The following is a 12,025-nucleotide window of genomic DNA, read 5'->3' on the forward strand; positions in this document are numbered from 1 at the left end:
CAGCAGTCAAGTCTTGCAAGCTTCCTGTGGCCACAAACTGATGATGCACAGGCTTCCATCACACCCCATCAGACACAGACAGACATTAAGTCTCTAGATACCTTAATATGACTCCAGGTCCTCAATGAACAAAATAGCTACCAGGAATGGTATAGGCCCATCCTCCCCTTTCAAGAGTGGCCAATTGCATGCACGTGTGTGTCTGTGTTCTAAAAGGGAAGTCAGCCAATCCAGCCAACCTCATTGACCCAAACTGATTGACTGTTTCCAGGTCACCCTCTATCTTGGTGTTGGGCCATTGCCCCCTCCGGTTCCACAGCCACAGCCTTCCCTCGATCTGTTTCCAGATCTTTTTAGGAAAGCAGCACTTCTCCATGTGGAGGAGAGCCAACACTGTTGCATTAACTGTTTTGCTCTTTCCCCCAAAATAACATGGCAGCCCTGTGAGAGCAGGCTAAAAATAAACCACTGCCACCGGTAGGAAGGCCAAGGAGGCAGAGAGAGAAACCAAAGGTATGGCTGCTCTCTCTCCCTCGCCTCAAAGTACACATATCGCCATTGACTCCAGGCTCACAGTCAAGGCTATTGGGTTATCTAGGCTGTGTGTGTGTGTGTGTGTGTGTGTGTGTGTGTGTGTGTGTGTGTGTGTGTGTGTGTGTCTGTGTGTGTGTGTGGGTGTGTGTGTGTGTGTGTGTGTGTGTGTGTGTGTGTGTGTGTGTGTGTGTGTGTGTGTGTGTGTGTGTGTGTGTGTGTGTGTGTGTGTATTCATTGAGATGTGCAATGTATTTTTCAAAAGAGAGCTGTTTCAGAAAGGCAGCATTAGTATCTTTACCTGTTCACACTGATTCTGGTATGAGGCTGGTCATATTTGGTTTGGCACTCTCTGAGCTGAAATAATTATACGAGGTCTGCTTTATTTCTTAAGATTGTTTAAGTACAAACTTGGACTGAGCTGAAGGATCAAATGGCACTTTCATGGACAAGTATTCCCATTTTGCCCCCCAAATATATTATCCTTTAAAAATACTACTAAATTCATTATTCCCATCAAATGCTTTCATTCACATCTAATTCTGAGGCAAATCCTCAATCAAAATGCTTTCTCTATAATGAATGGATGAGATGGTGTTGATGACACACAAGAGTCAACTTGGGGAGGGGCTTGAAATTCATGAGGCATCCTTACAGGACCGACATTACAGTGTACTGAAACACCTATCTGAATCTAAGCATGCAGGAGAGAGCTGTAGTAGAGAGCATAGACCATTAGCTAGTTAAAGCTATCATTAGAGAGGGATCGCTGTGGCTGACAACGCCCCACCTCCACACACAAACACACACACTCACACACTCTAGCATACGCATGCATGCATGAATGCAGAGACACACCCATGCTTGCACACTCACATGTACGCACACACACACACACACACACACACACACACACACACACACACACACACACACACACACACACACACACACACACACACACACACACACACACACACACACACACACACAGATAAACATACACAGAGGGAAAACACACACATCCAGGGTGCAGCACTGTTTACATCCAGACCCTGCCCCCCCCTCCCCTGAGACCCATTTCACATTCCTCCACCAGCCTCCCTGCATTCTTTGCGTGGTGAGGAGGGGGACTAACCGGTCTCTCTTTCCTCCATCTCTCTCTTTCTCTCTGTTTCCTGCACTCCCTTTCTGTCTTTTTTCACTCTCTATCTCTCACTCTCTCATTCAACACTCCTTTTCCTTCCCATTCTCTTTCACTGTTTATGGCAGTCCTTTCTTGGTCACCCCATTCTCTCTTTCTCTAGACTTTTTTTTACATTTCTCCCTCACTCACCAAGTCTCTCTCTCACACACACACACACTCCTCATCCATTTCTCTTTTTCTCCTAGTCCCCTCCCCATCTCCCTCCCTTCCACTCTCCATCTCTCTCAGTAGCGGTAATTTGGGAGTAATGAGAGCTGAGGAGAGCTGAGCTGAGTGGCCAGGGGGGATGAGAGGAGCGAGAGAGTATCATATATTTACATCAGTCGCCGGTCGGCGCCCCTCTTTCAGCGCTGCCCTTTAGTCCAGTTTAAAGGAGCCCCAGACCAGGTCATTGTCCTGCCACAAGGCTTTATACCTAACCCCCCATCCTCCCTCCTCTTTCTCCCTCCTACCAGAGAAAAGAAGGGGAAGCCGGACCACATGGGAGCTAGAGGCAGTCTGCAGGCAGCGTCTCCTCTATCTAAATCCAGGAGCCCAATTTATTACAAACCCAGTGGTGGGAGTAAGAGAGAGATCGAGAGAGACAGAGAAAGATGAATTGGCGAAGGCACTAGAACAGTCTGCAGCACCAGGCCTCACCCTACTACAATCTGAAATCAAATGTCTACTGTTTGCTGATGATCTTGTGCTTCTGTCCCAAACCAAGGAGGGCCTACAGCAGCACCTAGATCTTCTTCACAGATTCTGGGAACCTGACAGTAAATATCAGTAAGACAAAAATAATGGTCTTCCAAAAAAGGTACAGTTGCCAGGACCACAAATACAAATTCCATCTATACACCGTTGTCCTAGAGCACACAAAGAATGATACATACCTCGGCCTAAACATCAGCGCCATAGGTAACAAAGCTGTGAAAGAAGGGCCTTCTATGCCATCAAAAGGATCATAAAATTCGGCATACCAATTAGGATCTGGCTAAAAATACTTGAATCAGTTTTAGAACCCATTGCCCTTTATGGTTGTGAGGTCTGGAGTCTGCTCACCAACCAAGAATTCACAAAATGGGACAAACACCAAATTGAGACTCTGCACGCAGAATTCTGCAAAAATATCTTCAGTGTACAATGGAGGCCAAGAGCCTCCAAATAATGCATGCGGAGCAGAATTAGGCCGATTCCTGCTAATTTTCAAAATCCAGAAAAGAGCCGTTCAATTCTTCAACCACCAAAAAGGAAGCGATTCCCAAACCTTCCATAACAAAGCCATCACCTACAGAGAGATGAACCTGGAGAAGAGCAAGCAAGCTAAGCAAGCTGGTCCTGGGGCTCTGTTCACAAACAAACCCCACAGAGTCCCAGGACAGCAACATAATTAGACCCAACCAAATCATAAGAAAACAAAAAGAGAATGACTTTACATATTGGAAAAAATGTATGAAAAAACTGGGCAAACTAAAATGCTATTTCTCCCTAAACATAGAGTACACAGTGGCAGAATACCTGACCACTGTGACTGACCCAAAATTAAGGAAAGCATTGACTATGTACAGACTCAGTGAGCATAGCCTTGCTATTGAGAAAGACCACCGTAGGCAGACCTGGCTCTCAAGAGAAGACAGGCTATGTGCACACAGCCCACAAAATGAGGTGGAAACTGAGCTGCACTTCCTAACCTCCTGCCAAACGTATGACCATATTAAAGGCAAATATTTCCCTCAGATTACACAGACCGACAAAGAATTCGAAAACAAATCAAATTTTGATAAACTCTCATATCTATTGGGTGAAATCCCACAGTGTGCAGTCACAGCAGCAAGATTTGTGACCTGTTGCCCCAAGAAAAGGGCATCCAGTGAAGAACAAACACCATTGTAAATATAACCCATATTTATGTTGATTTATTTTCCTTTTTGTACTTTAACTATTTGCACATAGTTACAACACTGTAGAGTATTTAGACATAATATGACATTTGAAATGTCTTTATTCTTTTGGAGTGTAATATTTACGGTTCATTTTTTATTATTTATTTCATTTCCTGTTTATTATCTATTTTAATTGCTTTGGCAATGTAAACGTATGATTCCCATGCCAATAAGGGGAGACAATAACCCCTGTGAATTGAGACAGAGAAAGAGAGAGAGAGAGAGAGAGGAACACAGATACACAGAGGAGAGAGAGGTAGTGAGAGAGGAAGAGAGAGAGAGAAAATAAGAGAGAAAACAGAGAAGAAAACAATGGGTGGGGAAGCTATTATATGGCGTAGTAGCATCTGTGGCCCTCCGATTTTGAGTCTAAATGTGATTTTCCCCTCCGTGCCGAGAGAGAACACTGAGCCAGACAGTCCCCTGGAAATTACCAGCCAAGTGAAATGGTAAACAGGCCAGAAGAAGCACACCAAATACGTCTGCCTTGCCAAGAGCCTCCTCTTTTACATACCATCAGTCTAGCCAATAAATTCCAACAGTGGCTAATTGAAGTGAAATGCCATTCTCAAGAGAACTGTAAATAGTGCCTCTCCTTCTAAATGTACTTATACATTGCACTGCTGTCCCCTGTGTTGTGTTGTGCAACGCTGTGCTGTGCCGTTCTGTGTTGTACTGTGCTGTGTTTTGCTGTGTTCTGCTGTGTTGTGATTCTGTTACTCAGATTGACACTTGCTTGATATGAGTGGCCACATCTCATCAGTCACCCCATTAATGTGTGTGCGTCTATTCAGTCAGCTCATCCACAACAAGAGACAGGTCGCCTAAATACTACACTTCAAATCTGCCTGTCCTTTACATCATCACTATACCATGTATTGTACCCCATTTTCTCCCAACACAAAAACATCACCATATGATGCATGCATGTACACTCCCACCAGCACTATCACCTGTCTAATCATTGAGATTGATACATTATTCAGCGTGATGACAAAATAACAAGGCTGATAGTCCACATGTATGCTATTGTCTCTCTGCATCTAACGACTATGTTGGTATCAAGATCCAGTTCAGTTAAATCAATGTTGGTATGGAAATGGCAATAGGACAGGAGTGTTATTGTGTGGGTGGAGGATATGAGGAGGAGAGGAGTGAGAGGAGAGAGGTTGAAGAGGGAGAGTGGTAATCAGATGAATAAATGGCAGTGACCGAAGGTCCCTATGCATCGTTGTTCCTGGTCTACCCTTAATTACCTGCCAGATCACAGTGACCTCTCTCTCTCTCTCTCTCTCTCTCTCTCTCTCTCTCTCTCTCTCTCTCTCTCTCTCTCTCTCTCTCTCTCTCTCTCTCTCTCTCTCTCTCTCTCTCTCTCTCTCTCTCTCTCTCTCTCTCTCTCTCTCTCTCTCTCTCTCTCTCTCTCTCTCTCTCTCTCACACACACACACATGCACACGCAAAAACACACACATCCCACTGGGCACAGACGACAGTACAACGTCTAGTTTTGATATACATTTGGTTGAGTTGTCAATTAACATGAATTCAACGTGAAATCAACCAAAAAGGGTGAAACCAAAAAGAGTGAAAAAAAAATTATTCAACGTCATCACATTACATTTTTGGGTTAAAAATACATGGAAACAAAGTTGATTCAACCAGTTTTTGCACAGTGGGATGCATGCTTGCTCACATGCACACACACACACACACACACACACACACACACACACACACACACACACACACACACACACACAGCAGCGGTCCGCTCATTTGGGCGTTAGGGGCGGCACCCCACTTGTAAATTTGTAAAAAAAAACACTTGTGATTTTCAAAACAATAGTTGTATTTAAACAATAATATATATTAGATAATTCATGGATTATGTTTTAAATGCTCATAAAAGTGTAGTAAATGTGTACATTTTCAAAAAGATGTTGTTCAAAACAAGCTGTTCAGTTACTTACTCCTCTGCCCCTCAGTGACTGCCAGCAGTCGCAGCAGCTTCACATCCCTTTTACCAGGTATTTGCTATGAGGGGGAACTGCTAGCATAAATTATAACAGCACAAAATAAATGGACTGTGCTGGGGTGCTCAAATGTGTGTTCAGTCAGAACTTCTGGGTCTGCTCTAGACTCCCTGCCAATATGTCTCTCGCGCCAGGCGGCTTCCTTCCGCACGTGAAACTAGATCTTCTCTATCAGGTACAGATGGCGCTAAAGGAAGAAGCCAATAGCAAATTATAATTGTAAATAAATAGTTGTAACAGTCATGGGAGCCTGGGACCTGATAAACTGGACATCTACATCCAGCAAGAGTCGGAGGACAGAGGGATACACTAGCTAGAACCTTCTCATGGCAGATCTGGTAGGGGGGAAAAAGCATGACTGTGGCTTGTTTCCCCCCCCTGTCGTTCATCACACTCTACTTTAGGTGACAGGGAAACATGTTTTGTGGACTAAAACAGCATAAATACGGTTGTATCACAAAGCATGATCAAATTAATTAACCAGCTACGGTAATTATGAGAAACATTAGTAAATATTTTGGTAGATTTTTTGGGTCATATTAACCAGTGAAATACCTTTGATAAACAGCTAACTAGCTGTAAGCTAGAAGATTCAAAGATTAACTGGCTAGCTCATCATGCTTTCTGACATTATGTTAGCTAGCTATCCCCAGTTATATAATGTGTTTTCACTTATTGCATCTTTATGCTTGTTGCGTTCTCCCTGGTGTACTTGTTTGTTCCTGAGCTGGCTGCTCGTTCTAAATAGTCTGATCTGTTCAAAACAGTGTCAGCATGTGCAACAGTGGTCATTCGGTTTCTGACATGCAAAAGTGAAATAGGTGTATTTATGCTGTTGTTCAAATGCACAGATAGCTTTATATATTTTCTCAAAGAAACTACCGGTAGTTCAAAAACTTGGCATCATATTTCTGTCATGCTGCTTTGTTGACAACTCCAACCACCTCAGGTCCCAGTATTCAGCGAATCAGTGGCCGACCCTGCACACACACAAGCACACACACAAGCACACACACACACACACACACACACACACACACACACACACACACACACACACACACAAACAAACATAAACGTACTAGCATAATATATTTTTTTCCTTTCACTACTCCAACGAGCCCGACGCGAAGGATATACTGCTTCCTCGGGAACAGATCCCTGTGATCTGCGTGAAGAGCAGGTGGAGAAAGAGGGGCCGAAGAGCGGGCTGCCTTCTGAGAATAAACCCTCACTTCCCTCCATTCTGCTAGCAAACGTGCAATCTTTGGAGAATAAAATCAACGAGTTACGTGGAAGATTAAGCTACCAACGGGACATTAAAAAGTGAAACATCTTATGCTTCACGGAGTCGTGGCTAAATGACGACACTATCAACATACAGCTGGCTGGTTATACGCTGTACCGGCAGGATAGAACAGCGGCGTCTGGTAAGACAAGGGGCGGCTGACTATGTATTTTTGTACATAACAGCTGTTGAACGATATCTAAGGATGTCTCAAGCTATTGCTCGCTAGAGGTAGAGAATCTCATGATAAGCTGTAGACCACACTACTACCGAGAGAGTTTTCATCTGTATTCTTTGTAGCTGTTTTACATACCACCACAGTCAGAGGCTGGCACTAAGACAGCATTGAATGAGCTGTATTCCGCCCTAAGCAAACAAGAAAACACTCACCCAGAGGCGGCGCTCCTAGTAGTCGGGGACTTTAATGCAGGGAAACCTAAATCCGTTTCACCAGATTTCTATCAGCATGTTAAATGTGCAACCAGAGGAAGATTAACTCTGGGCTACCTATACTCCACACACAGAGACGTATACAAAGCTCTCCCTTGCCCTCCATTTGGCAAATCTGACCATAATTCTATCCTCCTGATTCCTGCTTACAAGCAAAAATTAAAGCAGGAAGCACCAGTGACTAGATCAATAAAAAAGTGGTCAGATGAAGCAGATGCCTAGCTACAGGACTGTTTTGCTAGCACAGGGATTCCTTCAATGGCATTGAGGGGTACACCACATCAGTCATTCACTTCATCAACAAGTGCATCAATGATGTCGTCCCCACAGTGACCGTACGTACATACCCCAACCAGAAGCCATGGATTACAGGCAACATTGAGCTAGCAGCTAGAGCCGCCGCTTACAAGGAGAGGGACTCTAACCCGGAAGCTTATCAGAAATCCCATCATGCCCTCCGACGAACCATGAAACAGGCAAAGCTTCAATACATGACGAAGATCGAATCGTACTACACCAGCTCTGATGCTCGTTGCGTGTAGCAGGGCTTGCAAACAATTACAGACTACAAAGGGAAGCACAGCCGAGAGCTGCCCAGTGACACGAGCCTACCAGACTAGCTAAACTACTTCTATGCTCGCTTCGAGGCAAATAACACTGAAACATGCATAAGAGCATCAGCTGTTCTGGAAGACTGTGATCATGCTCTCCGTAGCCGATGTGAGTAAGACCTTTAAACAAGTCAACATTCACAAGGCCACAGGGCCAGATAGATTATCAGAACGTGTACTGCGAGCATGTGCTGACCAACTGGCAAGTGTCTTCACTGACATTTTCAACCTCTCCCTGTCCGAGTCTTTAATGCCAACATGTTTTAAGCAGACTACCATAGTGCCTGTGCCCAAGAACACCAAGGTAGCCTGCCTAAATGACTACCAACCCGTGGCACTCACGTCTGTAGCCATGAAGTGCTTTTAAAGGCTGGTCATAGCTCACATCAACACCATCATCCCAGAAACCCTAGACCCACTCCAATTTGCATACCGACCCCAACAGATCCACAGATGATGCAATCTCAATCTCTCTCTTTCCCACCTGGACAAAGGTAGACCTATGTGAGAATGCTATTCATTGATAACAGCTCAGCCCTCAAAGCTCATCAATAAGCTAAGGACCCTGGGACTAAACACCTCCCTCTGGAACTGGATCCTGGACTTCCTGACGGGTAAAGGTAGGTAACAACACATCCCCCACGCTGATCCTCAACACAGGGGCCCCTCAGGGGTGTGTGCTCAGTCCCCTCCTGTACTCCCTGTTCACTCATGACTGCACGGCCAGGCACGACTCCAAAATCATCATTCAATTTGACATTGATGAGACAGCCTATAGGGAGGAGGTCAGAGACCTGGCCGTGTGTTGCCAGGATAACAACTTCTCCCTCAACGTGATCAAGACAAAGGAGATGATTGTGGACTACAGGAAGAAAAGGACCAAACATGCCCCCATTCTCAACGACGGGGCTGCAGTGGAGCAGGTTGAGAGTTTCAAGTTCCTTGGTATCCACATCACCAACAAACTAACATGGTCCAAGAACACCAAGACAGTCGTGAAGAGGGCATGACAAAACCAGGAGACTGATTTGGCATGGGTCCGCAGATCCTACAGCTGCACAATCTAGAGCACATATCTGACTGGTTGCATCAAGGCACTACAGAGGGTAGTGCAAATGGCCCAGTACATCACTGGGGCCAAGCTTCCTGCCATCCAGGACCTTTATAGCAGGCGGTGTCAGAGGAAGGCCCTAAATAGTGTCAAAGACTCCAGCCACCATAGTCATAGACTGTTCTTTCTGCTACCACACGGCATGCTGTACCGGAGCGCCAAGTCTAGGTCCAAGAGGCTTCTAAACAAACTCCTTAACATATAGTCACTGCTACTCTCTGTTGTCATCTATGCATAGTCACTTTAATAACTCTACCTACATGTACATACTATCTTATTTGTATTTTTTTTAACTGCATTGTTGGTTAGGGGCTCGTAAGTAAGCATTTCACTGTAAGGTCTACACCAGTTGTATTTGGCGCTTGTGACTAATACAATTTGATTTGAAACACACACAGACTCTCCCTCTCTCTTTCTGACTCTTCCATCACGTGTCACTCTGTCTCTCTCTCCCTGTCTTTCCCTCCACGTGTACAGTATCTTTCTCTTCTTTTTGTCCCTCCCTCCAATCCCTCTTTATTTTTTTATGTCTTCATCACGCTTCCTCCTTCTCTCCCACCATTTCTATGCCTTCCCCTCTCTGTCTTTTTTGAGACTGTTAACTTCTTAAGGTTAGGTCACTTTTTTCTCCACTTCCTGTCTGAATAACGTGCCCAAAGTAAACTGCCTGTAGCTCAGGCCCTGAAGCCAGGATATGCATATAAGAAATGTTAAAATAATGTAGGAGAATATAACACAATAGATATGGTAGGAGAAAATTCTAAGAAAAACCAACCAGAATTATTCTTTTTGAGAGACCATCCTCTTAGAAATGTAAGAGAAAAGTCATATTGAAAATGGGCTCCCTGGATGCAATTCCTATGGCTTCCACGGGGTGTCAGCAGTCTATGTTCAAGGTTTCAGGCTTGTAACTTCAAAAACGAATAAGAAATATCGGGTTGTAGTAGAGGACACAGTCTTGGAAATTCGTGTTTGCGCACCATGAAGACATTACGCACCTACCTACGCACCTATTGCTATTGAACATACTTCTTTCCGAAATAAATATTATACTTTGATTACAATTTAGGGTATCTGGGGAGTAAATAGAAACATTTTTGACTTGTTGAAACAATGTTTAGGGGTAGATTTTCCTTTCTCTGCAAGTTGAACGAGTGGATTACCCAAATCAATGGCACCAACTAAACAGACTTTTTGGGATATAAAGAAGGATTTTATCTAACAAACCGACACTACATGTTATAGCTGGGACCCTTTGGATGACAAATCAGAGGAAGATTTTCAAAAAGTAAGTGAATATTTAATCGTTATATGTGAATGTATGAAACCTGTGCCGGTGGATATGTTTTGATGTAGGGCGCCGTCCTTAAACAATCGCATGGCATGTTTTCACTGTAATAGCTACTCTAAATCAGACAGTGCAGTTAGATTAACAAGAATTTAAGCTTTCAGCCTATATGACACTTATATGTACATAAATGTTTAAAATCCATTTTATTTATGATTCTATGCCTTCCCCTCTCTGTCTTTTTTTAGATTGTTAATACTGTCATGGTTCCACCTGTCACCAGAGGGCGGCAGAGACCTTCCTAGATACATTAATGACACTCAGGTGTGTCCTATTACTAATTATGATTTCCCTTTAAGAGAGGTGTGTTTTCTGTTTCCCTTTGCAGTAGCTGGATTTCGGTTCCCTGTGTGTTCTTCCCCAGAGTGAGTGGTCTAGCCCTAGTGTTGGTTGTTTTTCCAGTATTACTGTTATCGTTATGTTTTCATTTTTCAAGTAAAGTATTTACATTTATCCCAAATCATTGATTCCTTGTGTGGTTCATTCTCTGCACCTGGGTCCAACCTCACCACGTCACAAATACAGAGACACAGTGGAGCTGAAGGATGGGACTAAAAACAAACAAAAGACAACCATTGTAAAATATACTGTAAAATGTACACTACTGGTCAAAAGTTTTAGAACACCTATACATTCAAGGGTTTTTCTTTATTTTTTTACTATTTTCTACATTGTAGAATAATAGTGAAGACATCAACACTGTTAAATAACACATATGGAATCATGTAATAACCAAAAAAAGTGTTAAACAAATCTACATATATTTTATCAGAGGTGTGGACTCGAGTCACATGACTTGGACTCGAGTCAGACTCGAGTCACAAATATGACTTGCAACTCGACTTTGATTTTAACACCAATGACTCGTGACTTAACTTGGCCATTTGACTCGAACTGACTTGATACCCTCCCCAAGCCCAAATATGAAAAATTATGCTGTTAAAAAAAAGTGTGCAGCGCATCAACTCTTCATTTAACGGATTACAGTTTGAATCGGACAGAAGCCAATCAAATTGTGCCATTGGAGAAAAAGTTGTGTGTGGCAGGGCAGAGGAACGTCAGCGGGTGCATTCAGTTGGAGCCCTTGGAAAGATACCCCAAATTATTATTTTCCGATATAAAGACTATGCTTTAGTCAACAAAAAATTGCAACTTGCAAAACATGTGGGAAGAAAATTATAGACGGAGACGCAACAACTTCCAACTTTGTTTGACATTTGAAGCTGCACAAAGAACGGTAAGTCGTGGCCAATATAGCCAACAGCTAGCTATATATATAACTTTGCTAGTGTAGCATGTAGGCTAACGTAACGTTAAATCAATAAGCCTCCACACAGTCAGTCAGTGCGGGAACGTGATCGTTGCACCCAAGATTGAGCTACAACTGGCTAGGCAGTGGGTAGCCAAAATCCTGCCTGATTTTACTGCTGTTCCTAAAACATGTTGATATGTTAGCCTTCCTTAACCACACACGGAGAGGGTGTGTGTGTGTGTGTGTGTGTGTGTGTGTGTGTGTGTGTGT

At 43.6% G+C, this 12,025-nt stretch overlaps 1 protein-coding gene across 11 annotated transcripts in view; it reads right to left on the minus strand.

Annotated features, from left to right (window-relative positions):
• The window catches only part of LOC110495938 (B-cell CLL/lymphoma 9 protein), a 108,458-nt gene that overhangs the window by 52,477 nt on the left and 43,956 nt on the right, over positions 1-12,025 (minus strand). The gene's annotated exons all lie outside the window — the stretch shown is intronic.

Source organism: Oncorhynchus mykiss, chromosome 18 (assembly GCF_057628025.1).
Source record: "Oncorhynchus mykiss isolate SJ-2025 chromosome 18, ASM5762802v1, whole genome shotgun sequence".
In the NCBI taxonomy this organism is placed as follows: Eukaryota; Metazoa; Chordata; class Actinopteri; order Salmoniformes; family Salmonidae; genus Oncorhynchus; species Oncorhynchus mykiss.